Genomic DNA, 20,310 nt, shown 5'->3' with positions numbered 1-20,310 from the left:
ACCGCCATCACACACAGGCTGTACATACACAAGCACACACACACACACACACACACACACACACACACACACACACACACACACACACACAGGCTGTACATACATAAGCACACACTCTCACACACACACACACACTCTGACACACACTCTGACACACACACACACACACACACACACACACACACACACACAGACGGACGGACAGACAGATGGATAGATAGACAGCTGGATAGATAGATAGATAGATAGATAGATAGATAGATAGATAGATAGATAGATAGATAGATAGACAGACAGACAGACAGACAGACAGATAGATAGATAGATAGATAGATAGATAGATAGACAGACAGACAGACAGACAGACAGACAGACAGACAGACAGACAGACAGACAGACAGATAGATAGATAGATAGATAGATAGATAGATAGATAGATAGATAGATAGATAGATGGATGGATGGCTAGATAAAGTAGACTTGTCAACTTCACAAACAAGCTATACATGGGTGTACCCTTCCTTAGTTGACCTACCAACATCACCATCACATGCAGGCTGCACACAAATGTACACTTTCTCAGAGAGGGGGGGGGAGACGGAGAGGGAGACAAGAGACGGAGAGAGGGGGGAGAGGGGGGGAGGGACGGAGAGAGAGATGGAGAGGGAGAGAGAGGGGGAGGGAGAGACGGAGAGAGATGGAGAGGGAGAGAGAGGGGGGGAGACGGAGGGAGAGAGGGAGAGAGATGGAGAGGGAGAGAGAGGGGGGGATACGGAGAGAGAGGGAGGGAGAGAGAGGGGGGAGACGGAGAGAGAGGGGGGGAGAGGGGGAGAGACGGAGAGGGAGAGACGGAGAGGGAGAGAGAGGGGGGGGGGAGACGGAGAGAGGGGGGGAGAGAGAGGGAGAGACGGAGAGGGAGAGAGAGTTGCAGAGGAGTCAAGCAAAGTGTGAGAGGGGGAGCTGCATGATGTACAGCTGTAATTTGGCGGTGTGGCTCCTGCAGAAATTGCCTTGCTTTATCACAAGCGACGTGGCGTCACCCCGCGCGCGTCCCTAATAAGGAGGCTGATCCAATAATGAAGAAAGGCGGCGGGACACGCGTCTTGCCTGGGATGTCACGCGCCACTTCCACGCCTTCCACACACGCCGGCCCTCCCCCCCTCCCCCCCCGCGTGTCTGGCTTGTCATTACAGCGCCGCTGATATTGTCATTATGTTCTTAATAAAACTCCGCCAGTGGCGTATTATCTCTCATCTTTACATTTTATTAGCCACGCTTATGAGAGAGAGACGAGGGGAAATGACGTCGGCCGCCGAGCAAGACGTCTCGGACAAATGGAGGAAGGACTTGACGCGTCCCGCTGGGGAGCGAGGCGCCCCCCCCCCCCGGACCACGTGTCACCGCGCACAGCCAAGAAGCGCCGGAAGGGACCGTTAGGAGCTGTTGGTCAATAAACCACGAAGAAGAAGACGACGAGGCAGAAGGAAGCGACGAAGAAGAAAAAGAAGACCGACGAGAGGAAGAGCCCCCGATTTACTTTAAAATAGTCTGGTAGTGCATTTCCCTAGTGTGTGTGTGCGTGTGTGCGTGTGTGTGTGTGTGTGTGTGTGTGTGTGTGTGGTGGCGGCCTGTCCAGGGTGTCTCCCCGCCTGCCGCCCAGTGGCTGCTGGGATAGGCTCCAGCATCCCCGCACCCCGACAGCAGGATAAGCGGTTTGGATAATGGATGGATGGATGGATGGATGGGTGGATAATGGATGGATGGGTGGATGGATGTATGGATGGGTGGATGTATGGATGTATGGATCTATGGATGGGTGGGTGGATGTATGTATGGATGGATGGGTGGATGGATGGATGAATGGATGGATGGATGGGTGGGTGGGTGGATGGATGGATGGATGGATGGATGGATGGATGTATGTATGTATGTATGTATGTATGTATGTATGTATGTATGTATGTATGTATGGGTGGGTGGATCTATGGATGGATGGATGTATGTATGTATGGATGGGTGGCTGTATGTATGGATGTATGGATGGGTGGATAATGGATGGATGGATGGATGGGTGGGTGGATGGATGGATGGATAATGGATGGATGGACGGGTGGATGTATGGATGTGTGGGTGGATGGATGGGTGGATAATGGATGGATGGGTGGATGTATGGATGGGTGGATGTATGGATGTATGGATGGGTGGATGTATGGATGTATGGATGGGTAAGGGTGTAGGTGAGTGGCAGCTGTCAGATGGGGAAGAGCTCCAGTCACACCAGGAATCGGGATCTGTAACACTACAGGAGCTGCTCAGCTTTTTTTAAACGTTACATGTTTAACAAAATACAATGATAAACAAACTATGTGCACAGCAACAGAACGTCTGCCCCCCAGTGGCCACACACGTACTCGAAATCAGCAGTCAAAGTAAAAACGACAACAATCAACAAGCAAAACTGTCAGGCCACTCATCCAATAAGAGTACACAACAATATAAAACGCAGGGTTTTCCCGCCTCAGCTGAAGGCGGAAGTGGTATCATCCTGAGCATGCGCACACACGTGCATGTGCACCATGCCTTCAGCCGGCTCAACCAAACACCTTTTCTTTCACAAGCAACGTATTTTAGTTCTAATAATTTTAGGATGGAAGAAAATGACAATTATCACGTTAAAGCACATTTTAGTAAAAAAAGAAAGGTGCCCTGTTCAACATTAAATTAAATACAACATACATGCTAATGTGTTAATTTACACACTTAACAGCAAAGTTGTCTAAAATTAAATCAAATATAACACCAGCTGTTGTTTTCAGTTAAAGTTCACATAGGCCCTCTTGCGGCGTGGCGGAACATGAATATAACATAAAAGACTTTGCTTTAATTTACACTTTCCACAACTGGAAACTTCTGGAAAGCTGCAGCTCTTTTTTTTCCTCTTCGGTAGTTTTGGCAGCGCCTTTCCAGCTGCACTGTGCTGATTACGATACAGCGCCACCACATCGGCGACGCCGTAATGCCGCAACTGCAGTTAGAAAATGACGCCCACCACGTGCAACGCTCATTAGAGAGTCGCGTTTTTCATGAAGACGCCCGTTGAGAGGCGGAGGCGGGACGGGGTTTGATTCTCTATGCTGGAAAAGCCAAGAAATAACCATTTAAATTACGCACCTAAAGAAAGTAGCACGGGGCACAGTAGCGTCACCCAGCGGCAGGCTGTCTCTCGTCCCCCTGCAGCGAGTCAGGAAAGACAAATGGGGACAGATGGACAGGATGTCATGGCCGCGTTTACCCACCACACCCCCATGGCCAAGGTCCGAAACATCATAGCAATGATCTGTTGCTACATTTCCATACAGTGTAATGATCTATTGCTACATTTCTATCCAGTTTAATGATCTCTTGTTACATTTCCATACAGTTTAATGATCTATTGTTACATTTCCATACAGTTTAATGATCTATTGTTACATTTCCATTCAGTTTAATGATCTATTGCTAAATTTCCATACAGTTTAATGATCTATTATTACATTTCCATACAGTTTAATGATCTATTGTTACATTTCCATACAGTTTAATGATCTATTGTTACATTTCCATACAGTTTAATGATCTATTGTTACATTTCCATACAGTTTAAACCGGGGGGGCGGGGTCGCCTTTAAACGCGTTAGCTTAACCAATGGGCAGAGAGAGCGACCATCACGAGCGCTGCTCAGCTTCTGCCGCGAGTTTGCAGCCACGTCACTCCGGCGTCGCTTGTGTGCCACTAATTGAAGTCCCCCTTTGCTCCAACATGTAAACCGGAAGTACATATTCATTAGTTAAATATGAGGTTGGCGCTATTACGCACAGGTTTTGGGGGGATGCTCACCGCGATAAAAGAAACATAACATGAACATATAATATGGATGGATGAAAGACAGTCTCGTGATCTGCGCGTGACGGTGCGCGTCATATCGGTGTTTATGGCGCGTGTTGGTGGCGTCATATCGGTGTTTATGGCGCGTGTCGGTGGCGTCATATCGGGGTTTATGGCGCGTGTTGGTGGCGTCATATCGGTGTTTATGGCGCGTGTCGGTGGCGTCATATCGGTGTTTATGGCGCGTGTCGGTGGCGTCATATCGGTGTTTATGGCGCGTGTCGGGGCGTCATATCGGGGTTTATGGCGCGTGTTGGTGGCGTCATATCGGTGTTTATGGCGCGTGTCGGTGGCGTCATTTCCTTGGTGGCGTTCGACGCTCTGCCCTAGAAACACGCTAGCGCCCTCCAGTGTAGAGAAATGGCCTAAACCTGATTTTTGATTGTTGCCAACATGTGTGGTCACAGACTCGCCGTGACTACCAGCGGCCATTTTAAGATGTTTAAAAACAGTATTAAATGTGTTAAAATGTTAATTTTGGTGTCAGTTAGTGTCATTACAGACATACTAACATATGTAATGCATTAATATCTCAACTGGGTATCTATCTTGACAGAATATAGAGTTTACAAACGGGCGGTCATTTTGACGGCCCCTGGTCGTTTTAGGTAGGAGGGGAATTCTAGTGTTGAATGGGACCACACACTGTAAGGGGTTAATGTGTGTTATGCGGTCGGCGAGGCTGCTTTGGCTCCGGGCCTGTTTTGCTTGTGGTCTGGTTCAGAAATGAGAAATACCTCCCTGTTGTTGATACGTTTCTTACAAGTCGTCAGTCGTGCAAGAGGTGACATATTGCAATGATATTGTGCTGTAAGCTTTCTTCCGTTTGCAGCTGGAAGAAGAGCTACAGTTAGATTACACCAGCATGTTGTGCAAGACAAATATGAAGTGTGTTGCGCTGACGTGCTCCGAAAAGCTCAGAGAAAAGGGTGTTGCAACGAATATTTATTTGCTATCACAGCATAACAAAGAAATATTCTTATTACTTACTTATTTTGACCAGCTTCCTCGTGACGCTTTTATTGACGCTGCTATTTAAATTTTTTTTTTTTTTGCACTTAAAAACCCCCTGATAGGTTGAGGTTGACTGGGGCTGCCTTCATTCAGTTGGAAGGTGCAAGTAAACATTTTGCAAATGTCACTGGTTGCTAACACTTGAAGATAAGGAAGGATTATTTTGAGTCGCGGTGGTGTCAGAGAACCAGAAGGACCCGTACTGGAGAATCCCTCTTCATCAGGATGTCTGCATATACAGCCTTAGACGGAAACAACCGGGGTTTTCAACGTTGAGTATACGTTGTAGGGATGACAGTCCATCAGCAGCCACTATACTGAGTGACTGCTCTGTATTATCACGTGTTAAAAAATGTCCACCGGTGACGTCATTGGTGGACAGTCCGTTTTTGTTCAGGTTTTATTTTCTTCTTAATCCGTCACTGCGGTCCCCCATTGCTCACACACATCTGACAGTTTAGTGATGGATGCTAAAAAATACAAAACCAAACCAAAACAAAACAAAACAAAACACAATTCCCAGATAGCAAACTGCTGTGGCCCGGACCCGTCCCACACCCGACACTTCATCCAGCCCACATACCACGTGGAATGATGGCGCTTGGGCGGTCCGCTCCTGTTTACCAGATCTGGGCCAGAACCAAGCCATAGCAATGCTGCATATGCCACACATTTGCCAAAGGTGGCCATATTTGTTTTGTGATATTTGGGCCATATTCACCATTTACCACACGGGCCACTTCAGGGTCACATCCAGATCACATGTTGCCCAGAGCACCGCAGCTTTGCCAGAAAAGGCCCACATGTGATTTGGCATATTTGGGCCATATTTGGTATTATACATGTGGGCCACTTCAGGCTCACATCCATTTTGTCAGGGCCAGAAGAAGGCCATCAGTGCCGCATCACTGCCTGAAGTGGCCCACATCCGGATGCTGTCTGGGTTCCTACTAGGACTGATCTCTATCCTTAACCAAATCCCCCTGCTACCGCATCTCTCTTTTCCTTCTCCAAAATAAACGACTCAGCCTTCGAGACCAGTCAACCCCTTTGCTCTGCAGCCATGTGAGGAGGCGAAGAAGAGGAGGCCAGATAGAACGAGAGGAGGATATAGGAGGGGACGTGCGTCTCCTGTATTTTCTCGGTCAGGCGGCAGAGCATTGAGTGAGGAGGCCAGCGGGCCAACAGCCAGCTAATGGGGAGCATCAGCGAGCAGGGGCTGCGGACATCGCTGACAAAAGAAGCAGCGACAGATGCCATTATCTCAGCCTCATGCAGATACAATGGGGCCAGACCACACCGGGCCCCGGGACTGACAGACGCATGTGTGTGTGTGTGTGTGTGTGTGTGTGTGTGTGTGTGTGTTTTTCTACACTTGTGAGGACTAGATAGTCTCATAAGGGGCGTAAGATCACAAACCACCTACCTACATTTTTATTTTGGTCCCCATGAGTAAAATGGTTAACTCGGGGCTGGGGATGAGGGTTTGTGGCCAGGGTTTACGGTTTATGGGTTTATGGTTCAGTTTTGGTCTAGCAATTAATGTAGCCATCAGAATTAGGCTCAGGGTTAAGCTTAGGTTTAAATTTGGGTTATTTTAATGTGATTTTGATTTTTTAATCTAATTTAATTTAATTTAGATTTTTTTTTAAATTTATTTTATTCTGATTTGATGTCCTGGAGCCTCCTCCCACCATTTCCGGTACATGTTATGTATGCTGAGAGGAAGGTGCACATTCCTCTCGCTCATCTGATCCACATTCATGTGTCTGGCGATGTTTGTGACGCGCTTGCTCGCTTGCTCTTAGTCTTCGCTCGTCCAGGTTTCCTCTAATTCTCTAAACTGTCTGACCTTTAAGAAGTGTACTGCCCCTCTGAAATGGCTTTAGTACAAAGGAGCACCAACTGAGGGCAGGGTGGTGCCACCTGTGTCGAGCTGGTATTCATTACAGAGGCCCTCCCCGGTTGGCCACAGACAGCAGGTGTCGGGGTATAAAAGGTGTGCGGAGGCAGCAAACGGTTCCTCTGTGTTCTTCCCTCTCCGGGACGATGGAGAGGTTCCGTGTTTTGCAGATCGAGAGGAATTTTCCACGGTTTTGTTTTTCTGCAGAAGATAAACTGGTTGAAATGTTTTTCTTTGTGGCTCTCTTTTTGTGGCTGATCTGAATAATATATATTTTTTTAAAATTCTGAACATCAACTCCTGTCTGCTGGTCCGTCCTTCCCGTTCACACTACCGACCATCCTCAAAGTATAACGTTTGGTGGCAGTGGCGGGATGGCACGCCTTAATGAAGTGGAAACCAGTGAAGGAAAGGGACCAGTCCAAGAGCGTGGAGCGTGATCGGGGCCGGGTCACCAGGCGTAACCCACTTCCACAGGAGAGCCAAGAAAGTGGCGGGGCTGAGGGGAGCACAGAGTTTGAGCCTCCACTTAAAGGGGCCATAGGCTCTTATCAAGACCCGCCTGAGAATTGTTCTCCAGGAGCTGCTGATCCAATCCATGAAGAACCAGTGGTTCGACCAAAAATGGTTACAGTGAGTACCCCAAGGGCACAACCTGCTGACGTTCATGGAAGAGAAGAGGGCCTTCATGCGGCACTCTAAACGTAAAGAGGAAATGTTGTTTGAACAAATCAGACTGCTGAAAGACCAGATGGTGTCAAAACCTTCACAAGACTGGACAGCAGAAGCTCAGCCTAGTCTACACTATCCTCTTCCAATACCTGGCCGCTCCCGAGTCCGAGCACCTGACACTTCCACACTCATGCCTGCAACCGCTCGGCTAAGACAAGAGACTCGACACCAACCTTATCAACAGCCTGCTTTCCCCCAGCAGCCCCTCTTCGAGAATCAGCTGCTCGATAATCCCCCCAACCGAGTTCCAGCCTCCCGCGTTGCTGAACCGAGAATCCCTGATTTCAGAGAAGGCGAGCATGCTGGGAGCTTCTTTGTGCGGTTTGAGAGGATAGCCAGAAGCTACCTGGGTGAGGGAGCACAGTCCAAAGACTGGAGGAGACGCGGCTGGACTAGCAGAACGGTATATGGCAGCACACCGGGAACCCATAAAGAAAACGGTGTCTACAATGAAGCCTAGGTACGAGGGGTATAGACCGCCAAATCCAATAGACATTGGTAATACTGACAATGGGGTTGGGGAAAAGGTGAATTTGTTTGTTACTGTTGTCCACCACCTGGCCGCAAGGCTTCAATGTGCCGTTTACGAAAAACCAAAGCTGCTGAAATGTGTTCAGTGCCTAGACCAGAGCAGGAAATGGTACATGGCGAGCCTCTGATCAGACATAGATATGTAACTGATGCAACTATTAATGGTAAAGTGGTAAAAGCCTTAGCAGGCACTGGTAGTACCCAGACACCCGTAAAGGCAAATCTGGTCAGCTCCCAGTTGGTTGTGAATATTACTTGTGTGCATGGTGACAGCCAGGACTACCCCACTGCTGATGTTACTCTTGAGACTGAGGGACCAGCTTTTATGCTAAATGAAGGGGGTGTTGATGAGTCTTGCTTATGGTGTTATTCTAGGAGATGACTTGCCTATTCTAGACCATGTGGTTCAACAAACGTCAGAGGCCTGTAACTGTATGGTAGTCACTAGATCTATGACTAGAGGTCTCGAACCTTTACACAATCTTGATGATGAGTTACTGCAGGGAGGAGACAAGATTAGGAAGAGTCGTCGACAGGAAAAAAAAACACAGAGGGTATGTTAGAGGCCCTATCCTCAACAACCTTGAGAGCCCGGTTGTAGATCCACAGTGGCAGATACCAGACAATTTCAGAGAACTTAAAAAAAATGCTCCAACTTTGAAATCTGTTTGGTAAAGTATTTGAGGTGGACGGAGTACCAGTGGAAGGTTTTCATGAGGTGCCAGGCGTCAGTAGGGAACCATTTATTCTGAAGGATGATCTGTTATATCTCACTGACACCGAGACACCTAGGTTAGTCATTCCTACAGAGTACCGTCCGGTGAGCCTCCATTTAGGACACACTATTCCATGGGCAGGGCACCTAGGACAAGCCAAGACCTATGACTGAATCAGTCAGTGTTTCTACTGGCCTGGCTTGTACAAGGGTGTGCAAGAATATTGTAAAACCTGTCATGCTTGTCAAGTTGTTGCTCCAGCCCGAAAGTCTGACAGGGGTTATATGTAGCCACTGCCAGTTATGAGTGTTCCCTATGAGAGGATAGCCATGGACATCATTGGGCCATTACCCAGGAGTAGTTCAAGATGAAAATATCCTCTGGTAATATGTGATTATGCAACCAGGTACCCTGATGTTTATCCTCTTCGTTGTGTTCAGGTGAAGCATGTGGTTCGGTGCTTGGTAGATCTGTTTTCCCGAGTTGGTATTCCAAAAGAAATTCTCACTGACCAAGGCGCCAACTTCATGTCTCACTTGATGAAAACCAATTATGCTCAGCTTGGAATTAAAGGTATAAGAACTACACCTTGCCATCCGGAGACTGATGGTGTCATAGGTTGGTTTAATGATACTTTGAAACAAATGCTGAGGAAGTTCATTCATGAGACAGGCAAAGACTGGGACAAATGGTTGCCTTTTTTGTGGTTTGCCTACAGAGAAGTGCCGCAGGCCTCAACTGCTTTCTCCCCTTTTGAGTTATTATATGGGAGGCAGGTCAGAGGACCTCTGGACACGCTCAAGGAGAACTGGGTGGCTGGCGATGTGACGACACACGTTATTGTTTCCTACATCCTTCAGACGAGAGGCAAGTCAGAGAACCTGAGTGAGACGGCCAAGAAGCACATGGAGCAGAGCCAGTGCAACCAGAAACTATTGGTGTTGCTTCTTACAGGACCAAGCTGCTTGCTAAAGGGCAAGGCCCATACACTGTATCCAGGAAAGTAGGGCCTATAATCTATGAGATTTTCTGCCCTGATAAACAGAAGTCCAAACAGACCCTCCGTGTGACTCTGCTTAAGTTGTATTTGGCGTGGGAGCCAGAGCATACAAGCAAACAGACCATGTTCATCAGAAAAAGCAACGACTTTGATGGAGAAATGGACGAAACGGATGAAGCTGAGTTGACACCTGAGGGGAGGAGAGAACCTTCCAGTTTTCTCTGAGCACCCGAATCCAGAGCCACGTATGCAGTTGACCGAGGTAAAACCTTCTTCTGCATTATTTCAAGAGACACCTGGTCGAACCGATTTTATAAGCAACAAGATTGTGCTCAAAGAGAGTAAACCGGTACGTTTGAGACCCTACAGGATTCCAGAGAGGCTGGTGGAACCACTGAAGCAAGAGCTGTAAGCAATGCTTGACATGGGAGTCATTGAACCGTCTACCAGTGAGTGGTCTAACCCTATTGTCTTGGTAGCCAAGACAGACTCTCCTCAGCTACGGTTCTGTTCAGACACGAGAAAAATCAACTGTGTCTCGTGTTTTGATTCATATCCAATGCCTCGTATTGATTGGTTGCTGGAGAGGTTAGGCGAGGCCAAGTACATCACCACATTAGACCTATGTAAAGGCTACTGGCAAGTACCTCGGGACCCTACTTGTAAGGAATACACTGCCTTCCAGATTCCAGGGTTAGGTCTGTTCCAGTACACTGTTTTTACCTTTTTGGATTGCATGGAGCACCTGCAACTTTCCAAAGGTTAATGGACATCGTTGTCCAGGACTGTTCCAGATTTCCAGCTGCCTATCAGGATGATGTCGTGATCTACAGTGAGGATTGGGAGGACCACCTACAGCTCCTCAAAACTGTCCTGGGGAAAATCCCAAATGCTGGCCTGACCATCAATGAGAGGAAGTGTTCCTGGGCTCAAGAGGAGGTGAGATACATGGGTTATCTGCTCAGGACGGGGCAGATCAAACCACAGGTGGAGAAGGTGAAGGCCGTGGAGATGATCCCAAAACCTGAAACCAAGAAGCAGCTGCGGTGATTCCTGGGACTAATTGGGTGGTGTAGAAGGTTCATTCCCTGTTGTGCTACATCGGCAGCCCCATAACTGACCTCACAAAAAATCCTGTACATCCACACTGCAATGGTCAGACAAGTGTGAGCAGGCTTTTAAATCCTTGAACATTTTCATCCGTCAAGCTCCTGTGTTAGAAAGTCCAGACTTCACAAAGAAGTTTGTGGTGCAAGTGGATGCATCAAATGTTAGACTGGGGGCTGTGCTGGCACAGGGAGAACCAGGCAAGGACAGGCCCATCTTGTTCCTGAGTAGAAAACGTTTTGATCGGGAGAAGAAATATTCTACTGTTGAGAGAGAGGGTCTGGCCATTAAGCGGCCAGTTGACTCCCTGCGCTGCTATCTCCCGGGAAGGGAATTCCAGCTGCCGACTGACCGTCGAGCCCTAAAGTGGATGCACTCAATGCAACACCAGAATGCCTGGATCCTGCGGTGGTGTCTCACCCTCCAGCCATACCAGTTCAGCACTGAGCACTGTCCGGGTAAGAAAAACCTTACTGCAGACTATTTATCCAGGTTACATGAGATGTGTGAGCCAAATGGGGAAGGGGTGAGAAATGTCATGGAGCCCCTTCCCTCCATTTCCAATACATGTTAGATATGCTGAGAGGAAGGTGCACCTTCCTCTCAGCATATCTAACATGTATTGGAAATGGAGGGGAGGGGCACCATGACATTTGAGTTTGATATTTTTTTTAAAAAATTTGACTGATTTAAAAAAAAAAAAAAAATTTTATTTTTCTTTTTGTTCTGTTTTAGTTTAAGGATGAGGTTATATAGTCGTGGGTCAGGGAAAAGGTTAAGTGAGGTTAAAGTCACGGCAAACCAAGTCCACATTTTTCATCCAAAAATTTCACATAATGAATAATAAATACGATCTAATATTTTGTCCATAAAGTTTAATAACCAGCTCCGAAAGAGTAGTCCATCATTTTTAGAACAGTTCCTGTTTCTGGTGTTTTGTTTTGTTTCGGTTTTGTATTTTTTTAGCATCCGTCGCTAAACCGTCAGATGTGTGTGAGCAATGGGGGACCGCAGTGACGGATTAAGAAGAAAATAAAACCTGAACAAAAATGTCGGACTTGGCTTCCGCAGGCCTTTTTAGGTTAATTTTAGGATTAGGGGTTAGGGAAACTGGATTTTGAGTCTAACAATTTATTTTGCTAATTGATAAATAATTGTGTGTGTGTGTGTGTGTGTGAGAGAGAGAGAGAACAGATTGTGTAGAAGGTGTGTGCGCACGGGGCGAGAGAGGAAGTGTTCGTGTCACCGTGAGGCTAATGGGACAGGATTGGGGAGGGGGGGGTGGATTATCACAGGGGTGGTAATTTCTTGGCAACACTTGCCTGAAGCCCAGTGCGCACGTAGTGTACTAGTTGGATACAGAAACAGGTCTGCGTGCGTACATGCGTGAGGAGAGGAGGCCGGGGCTCGGGCCTGTGTACACATGTGCCGTCTAGTTACTGCGAGACAGCCGGATCGCTCACCCGTCCCTCGCTTAGTATTCAAGGGCATCGTGGAAAGCAAATCACACTTGCTCCCTGAATTTCAACCGGCGTTAGGATTTAAAAATATGCGGCATTCGCTCTCCAACCAAGGATGTTCTGGTCATTTGGAGAACTGAGAAAGCGGCGGTGGGCCGGGCGGTGGGTGCGAGGGGGATACGGCTGTGTGTTTAGCAGGATTGGCAGGGGCAGGGCAGGGCTGTTAAGCAGCAGTTTTTGGGAGGGATCAGATATGTGAGCTTTAGTCAGCGTGGTGCAGCCACACGGCACAGCGTTATTGACTGTGGCGGAGCGTGCAGACACTGGATTGTCACTCCCCTCCAGTCATTTGCCAGACTGAGCGAATATGCGGATCGGACTTTTCAGAGCTTAGAGAGAGGCGGCGGGGCGGGGGGCGGGGGGGGGGGATTTGAATTTGAGAGGGGGGTGGGGTGAGAAAGAGAGGGATGGGGAGAGGAAAGTGAGAGAAAGAGCAAAGCGTGGCAGACATGCAAATGGTTGAATGCACGCACACACTGCACGCACACACACACACTGCACACACACGCACACACACACACACACACACACACTGCACACACACACACACAAACACACACACACACACACACACAGGCGTGGATCCCCTGCTGAGTGTCTGACACTGATGCTGCCAGGCTAATCAAGGTTCTCTCTCCCTCTCGCTCCCTCTCTCTCTTCCCTCCTCTCCCCTCTCTCATTAGGACGAGAAGAGAGCAGACAGCTGTGACGTTGTGATGACGCGTCTCGTCGGGGTAACGGGGTAACGGGGTAACGGGGTCTCGTGCCGGGGGCGCTGTGAGGTGATGCGTACGCTTCGTAAGTCGACGAGTTGCTTTCCACAAATCTCCCTGTTCCCGCCGCTCTCCGTCAGCCGCCGTTGTTCACGGCTGACTCCCCGAAGGCCTCTGCTCTTTATTTCTCCACGATATGAGACCAAGCCGCTCCGGCATGTGGGTCGGGTCATGGCCGCCTTCGTTCCCCGCAGGACATCAGTTCCCATACTGGATCACGCTAAAGGACCGGCATGCTACCTTCCAAGGGAGTGGTTCATTTTATTTTTTACTGATAACAATGTCTGATGTCAAATAACTAATATACCCCCCCCCCTTTTCTTCCAATTCTACTTGGCCAGATGGCACAGTGGTGCAGTGGGTAGCTCGGTCGCCTCACAGCAAGAAGGTCCTGGGTTCGAGTCCCGGGGTAGTCCAACCTTGGGGGTCGTCCCGGGTCGTCCTCTGTGTGGAGTTTGCATGTTCTCCCCGTGTCTGTGTGGGTTTCCTCCCACAGTCCAAAGACATGTAGGTCAGGTGGATCAGCCGTACTGAATTGTCCCTAGGTGTGAATGTGTGTGTGTGTGAGTGTGTGTGTGTGTGTGTGTGTGTGTGAGTGTGTGTGTGTGTGTGTGTGACGGCCTGGCGGCCTGTCCAGGGTGTCTCCCACCCTCCGCCCAGTGACTGCTGGGATAGGCGCCAGCATCCCTGCAACACTGAGAGCAGGATAAGTGGTTCAGATAATGGATGGATAGATGTACTTGGCCAATTACCCCACCCTTCCGAGCCGTCCCAGTCGCTGCTCCACCCGCTCTGCTGATCCGGGGAGGGCTGCAGACTACCACATGCCTCCTCCCATACACGTGGAGTCGCCAGCTTCTTCCTTTCACCCGACAGTGAGGAGTTTCGCCAGGGGGACGTAGCACGTAGGGGGATCACGCTATTCCCCCCAGTTCCCCCTCCCCCCTGAACAGGCGCCCTGACTGACCAGAGGAGGCGCTAGTGCAGCGACCAGGACACATCCCAGGTAGCGAAATTGCTGTGGTCCGACCCCCTCCAACACCCGACACTTCATCCGGCCCACATACCATGTGGAATGATGGCACTTGGGCGGTCCGCTCCTGTTTGCCAGATCTGGGCCAGAACCAAGCCATAGCAATGCTGCATGTGCCACATATTTACCAAAGGTGGTCCATATTTGTTTTGTGATATTTGGGCCATATTCACCATTTACCACACGGGCCACTTCAGGGTCACATCCAGATCACATGTTGCCCAGAGCACCGCATCTTTGCCACAAAAGGCCCACATGTGATTTGGCATATCTGGGCCATATTTGCTGTTATACATGTGGGCCACTTCAGGCTCACATCCATGTTGTCAGGGCCAGAAGAAGACCATCAGTGCTGCATCGTTGCCTGAAGTGGCCCACATCTGGATGCTGTCTGGGATACCCACATCCGGCTTCCCACCTACAGACACGGCCGACTGTGTCTGTAGGGACGTCCAACCAAGCCGGAGGTAACACGGGGATTCGAACCGGCGATCCCCATGTTGGCAGGCAACGGAATAGCCACACTACCCAGATGCCCCAGATAAGAATAGTTTGGATGTAAATCCTGCATGTTAAGTGTAAATGATGGATGCCAGCTTGATGAAGGTGAGAGCTTCTCTGCCTGTGTGCCCCTGGAACAGAAAGAGGAGAGGTTGTTCGAGTTGTTGAGATGAACTCCAGGATGTTGTCCATTATTCAGTGTTTCTCATAATATGGCAGCACAGAACTCCAGTGTTTTAAAACTTTACTGCATCCTACCTCCCTGTCTCTCTCACACACACACACACACACACACACACACACACACACACACACACACACACACACACTTGCAGATAGTATTTTGCTATTCAGCAGACTTGCTGTGAAGCAGTGTTGAGGTGTTTGAGGAAGCGATGTGTGTTAATGCATTCAGAACAGAGGAAGAGCAGCAGGCCTCTCCTTCCTCTCCAACACGCCACACCGGACTGCACCACATTACATGGGAAGGTAATGAGACCCACACAACTGCAACTCATCTGCCACACACACACACACACACACACACACACTCTCCTATCCCTGATTCTCTGTAACACACACACAAAGAGACACACACTCAGAGACAGAAAGAAATACACACACTTCCTTTTCTCTCTGATATACACACATGCACATTCCTTTCTTTTTGCCTCTCTCTCTCTCTCACACACACACAGACACACACACAGACACACACACACACCTCTATTTCTGACACACACTGGTTGGTTTCCAAGGGATTTTTAGTGCTTTTAATGTTTTCATTGAAATAAAATCAATTTGCTTTTTATCGTTATTCTTGATTACATCTTCTTGTTGACGTAATCTATTTGGATGGGATCACAGGATCATTTTGTGTGTGTGTGTGTGTGTGTGTGTGTGTGTGTGTGTGTGTGTGTGTGTGTGAGAGAGAGAGAGAGAGAGAGAGAGAGAGAGAGAGAGAGAGAGAGAGAGAGAGAGAGAGAGAGAGAGAGAGAGAGAGAGAGAGAGAGAGAGAGAGATCAATCTTTCAGAAAGCCTGTGAGGGGCAAGACTCTCACAGTGTAAGAGAGGCGAGAGTGACAGATTGCATCCTGCAGCTGTGTGTGTGTGTGTGTGTGTGTGTGTGCGTGCGTGTGTGTGTGTGTGTGTGTGTGTGTGCGTGTGTGTGTGTGTGTGTGTGTGTGTGCGCGCGCCCGTGCGTGTCTGTCTGTCTGTGTACTCTTTGGTTGAAGGGGCAGGGATATCCAGGATGGAGGAAAAAAGGTGAAATGTGAGTGCAAAGAGGCTGACATGGACTCCTATCCATGATGGAAGAGGGGGGAGAGGTGAGTCGGGGAACGGGGGGGGGGGGGGGTTCATACACGAACGTCCATGTAGATCAGCATACAGTAGATCCTGGACAAAGCTCTCAGATACAGGCCGTCCCAGGTCCTTCCTGTGTGGCGTTTGCATGTTCTCCCCGTGTCTGCGGTGGGTCAAAAACACATGCATGTTAGGGTTATGCAATAAAGTTCATCTCAAAATCAAAACAAAAAAACAAGATATCTGATGCAAATCTACAACACACATGGGTCATGGACACGTGTTAGGTAGGGGTATGTTTCGGGGTCTTTCTTTCCCCTTGCGTTCTCTCTTTTGTGCAGAGCTGATTGTAAACATGAGACGCCACAGCTGTGCTTATTCCTTACCGTGTGTTGTATGCTGTGTGACGCCTGGGAGACTTAAAAACAACAAAAAACTACAAATCCCAGTGCAGCTGTGTTCCTGGCTGTGACGTCACGTCCTGCCCGTTTCGTTTGGCGGGAATGGCTGATCGATAATCGGTCACCGCCGGCCGGCACGCCAAGTTGGGGGACTGTATGGCACGACGTTTCCAGACACCTCCGTCTCCACTACAAAACCTCAACACCGTCTACAACGACCGGGACCGGCCGCTGGGATTCTGGGTTCTTCGGACCACTGAAGAACCCGTCGTCCGGGGACGGTAAGCACAGCCGCCAGTTTCCTGCCCCTGCCCCCCCCCCCCCCGTTCTCTCAAATATCAGCTGCGTGTTAGTGGCGCAACTCACGACTATTCCGATAGGCGACAGTCGTCGACTATTGAAGCGATTAATCGACTAGTCAGCTAATGAGTAACACAAACAATGGCTCGACGTCATTGGCCATCGTGTGTGGTATCGACTCGGTGACGACAGTCGCCTGCTGCGGCGCACACGTCCGCTTCTTCTGCGCGACGCCGCCCACGGTACCGTCACTCTTCTTCGGAGCGGGACCGCTAGAATCCCGCAGGCGGGTACAGCCGGAGCCGTACTGGCTTTATGTTCACGTTAAAAGCCGAGACAACTCGCGTCTACACACGGCTGGCTAGCTAACAAGCTAGCTATCCTACCGAGGCGCGTCGGCCGCCGCCATTTTGCTTGTTTTGTTTACCTGGCCTGTCGCTTCCGCTTCCGTCCCCGGTCACTTTTGCGAATGCGCGGCTCGCAGAGCGTTGGGGAGGAAGTGAGACGCCTCGCTCCGTAGCTACTTCCGGTCAGCAGCTCCGGCGAAGCGATGGTTAGCTCGGTTCCACGGCGGGATATACGTGCGCGATGACGTAACCGACGGATCGACGACAATTAAATTCGTTGGCAGCTAATTTTTTCATCGATTTTTGTCGACTTACGTCGATTAATCGTTGCACCCCTACGGTCTGTGTTTGGTTTTCTTCTTCGCGTTGTGCTACTGCAGTGGCAAGTCGCGGTTGCGTGCTGGCATCCGCGTTGCTACCATAGCAACGTGCCTGTCGGAAGGGCTTCTGGTGCGTCATAAACAAAACTCTATACATTAAGGTGGATACGCGGGTGGTGTAAATCTGACGACTGGGGAAAAAACGGCAGATCACAAGCAAGGTCTCTGTGGAGTTTTGGACATGGTTTTGGTCTTGGAAAGGTATGATTGCGTCATGCTAACGTCTGCCTTCTCCCATCTATTAGCCAATCAGGAGGACAGTTAACGATGTTACGATCACTATATTTCCCACACCTACGTACATTTCCCAGATAGCAGACACATTTGGGCCTAATCTGGGGCATTTTTGGTACTTGTGGCTCAGTTATGGCCCTGGCAACTGTTGTGTGGGCCAGACGTGGCCCAAATGTCATAAGCCGGGCCTGACTTGGGTTATGGCAAATGTTGTGTGGGCCAGGCAGACATGGCCCAAATGTAATGAACCGAGCTTGACTTGGGTTACAGCCAGTGGTGGATCTAGAGATTTTTGTCCTGGGGTGGCAAGACTGTGTCCCAGAGGTGGCGGCTGCCACCCCTTGCCACCCTGTAGATCCGCGCCTGGTTACAGCACATACTATGTTGGCCAGACGTGGCCCAAATGTCATAAACTGGGCGATCTTTACAACCCACCTATATTGATTGCGGAGGTACCTTTATTATTAAACCCAAAGAAATTGCGAATTATTTGAATGACCATTTTAGAAGCGAGATATATGAATTAAGGAAAGAATTATCACATGGGACAGATAATAGTTTATCCATTTTTAACATAAAAAATTATATGAGAGATAAACCATGTCATTTTGAGTTCTATGAACTAAAAACAAACAGTTGAAAAATTAATTAAGTTAACATGTAATGACAAGCAACCAAGAATTGATAATATAGAAGATAATCTGATTCGAATAGCTGTTAATTACATTGCACACCCTATCTGTCACACAATGAATACCACCCTGAAACAATCGACCTTTAAACAAGCTTGGAAGGAAGCAAAAGTCATACCATTGCCTAAAGATAAGAAAACATCATTTAGTGGCCATAACAGCTGCCCCATAAGCTTGCTATCAGCTATAAGTAAGATCTTTGAGAAGGCAATTTTTGATCAAATACAAGAATACTTCTCAGCAAATAATCTGATAACAGATTGTCAGCATGCTTATAGAAAGGGATATTCTACATGCACAGCTCTAGCTCTCAACTGACAGATGACTGGTACAAAGATTTGGACAGTAAAATGATGTGTGGTGCAGTCCATTAGATTTTACAGCAGCATTTGATGTAATTGACCACAAGCTCCTCCTTGAAAAGCTGGATTCTTATGGTTTTAGACCATCTGCAATGGCCTGGACGGAAAGTTATTTGATGCATAGATTACAGAGAGTCTTCTTTAATGGAGATTACTCAGATAGTATATCTATAGAGTGTGCAATTCCTCAAGGAAGCTGCCTAGGTCCACTTACGTACTCAATTTTTTACAAATGATTTACCTCTTGTACTAAAAGATGCTAAATTAATGATGTATGCAGATGAAACTACAGTGTATGCATCAGCAACAACACCTGCTGAGTTAAATGTCATCTTGAATAGGGAGCTAGATATATGTAATTGGGAAATGGGTCTTTGAAAACAAACTGATACTTCACGCAACTAAAACGCAAAGCATTATATTTGGTTCAAAACATTCTCTTAGGAAAGAGCCAGAGCTAAAACTCTTTATAAATAAAACACCAGTCCAACAAGTAAAGGAAACTAAGCTTCTGGGCATCATTATTGACAATAAGCTGTCCTGGTCAAAACACATTGACATGGTTGTAAACAGAATGGGCAAGGCATTGGCAGTGGTAAGGCAATGCAGAAAATACCTTACACCAGAATTGACTAAAATGGTAATAAACACTATTGTTCTCTCACAGCTTGACTAGACAGATGTGGCCCAAGTGTGGCTGAGTTGAGGCAGCCACACTCACTCTGAGTCAACGCCTTCATTCAAGACCAAATGTGGGCCATAAGACAACTGCAGATTTGGGCCATATTTGGGCCAAAGATTCTTTGCTATCTGGGTTTTAACTTTGGGCTTCTCTAATGTCTGCTTTACTTTCACTTTTAATTGGATGACTTTTTGACTCTTGCTTACAATTTAAAATCGGGGAAAAGAAGTCGATAACTTTCGTTCCTGCATTTTGAAAGAATCTAAAGGCTTGAATCCATTTTGATGCTCACCATAGAATATGGGCAGTCTGCGTTTTGGGGGAGGAACGTTTTCAAACATACAAATTTTGATGCTCCCTGCACCAAATGACATTACCATGAGCTTCTCTTCTACTTGAGTCATTCTTTTGGATGTCATTGATATGCTGACTTACTTACAACGAGGGAGAATATTTCTACCAAGTAAGATATTGCAGTGTTTCTCTTGTCCAGTAGTACTGGTCTTGTGTTCAAGTGTCAAACAGCTTCATCACCATCAGTACCTGCTAATGGGGCCACTAGATCGACCTGGAGGTTCTTAACACACACACACACGCACACACACACACACACACACACACACACACACACACACACACACACACACACACACACACCATACACTACACTACAATCTGACTATGTTTATGTTACCCCTCTACCCCACTCTCTCTCTCTCAATTCAATGATGCTTTATTGGCATGACTGAATACATTACAGTGTTGCCAAAGCAGGTGACAGCAAAACAGGTCAACAGAGCACCAAATAAATAAAATAAAAAAAATAAAATAAAACAATTTAAATAAATGGAA

This window comes from Lampris incognitus, chromosome 9 (genome assembly GCF_029633865.1).
Source record: "Lampris incognitus isolate fLamInc1 chromosome 9, fLamInc1.hap2, whole genome shotgun sequence".
NCBI lineage: Eukaryota > Metazoa > Chordata > Actinopteri > Lampriformes > Lampridae > Lampris > Lampris incognitus.
The sequence above is the reverse complement of the archived record's forward strand: the minus strand, read 5'-3'. Positions refer to the sequence as shown.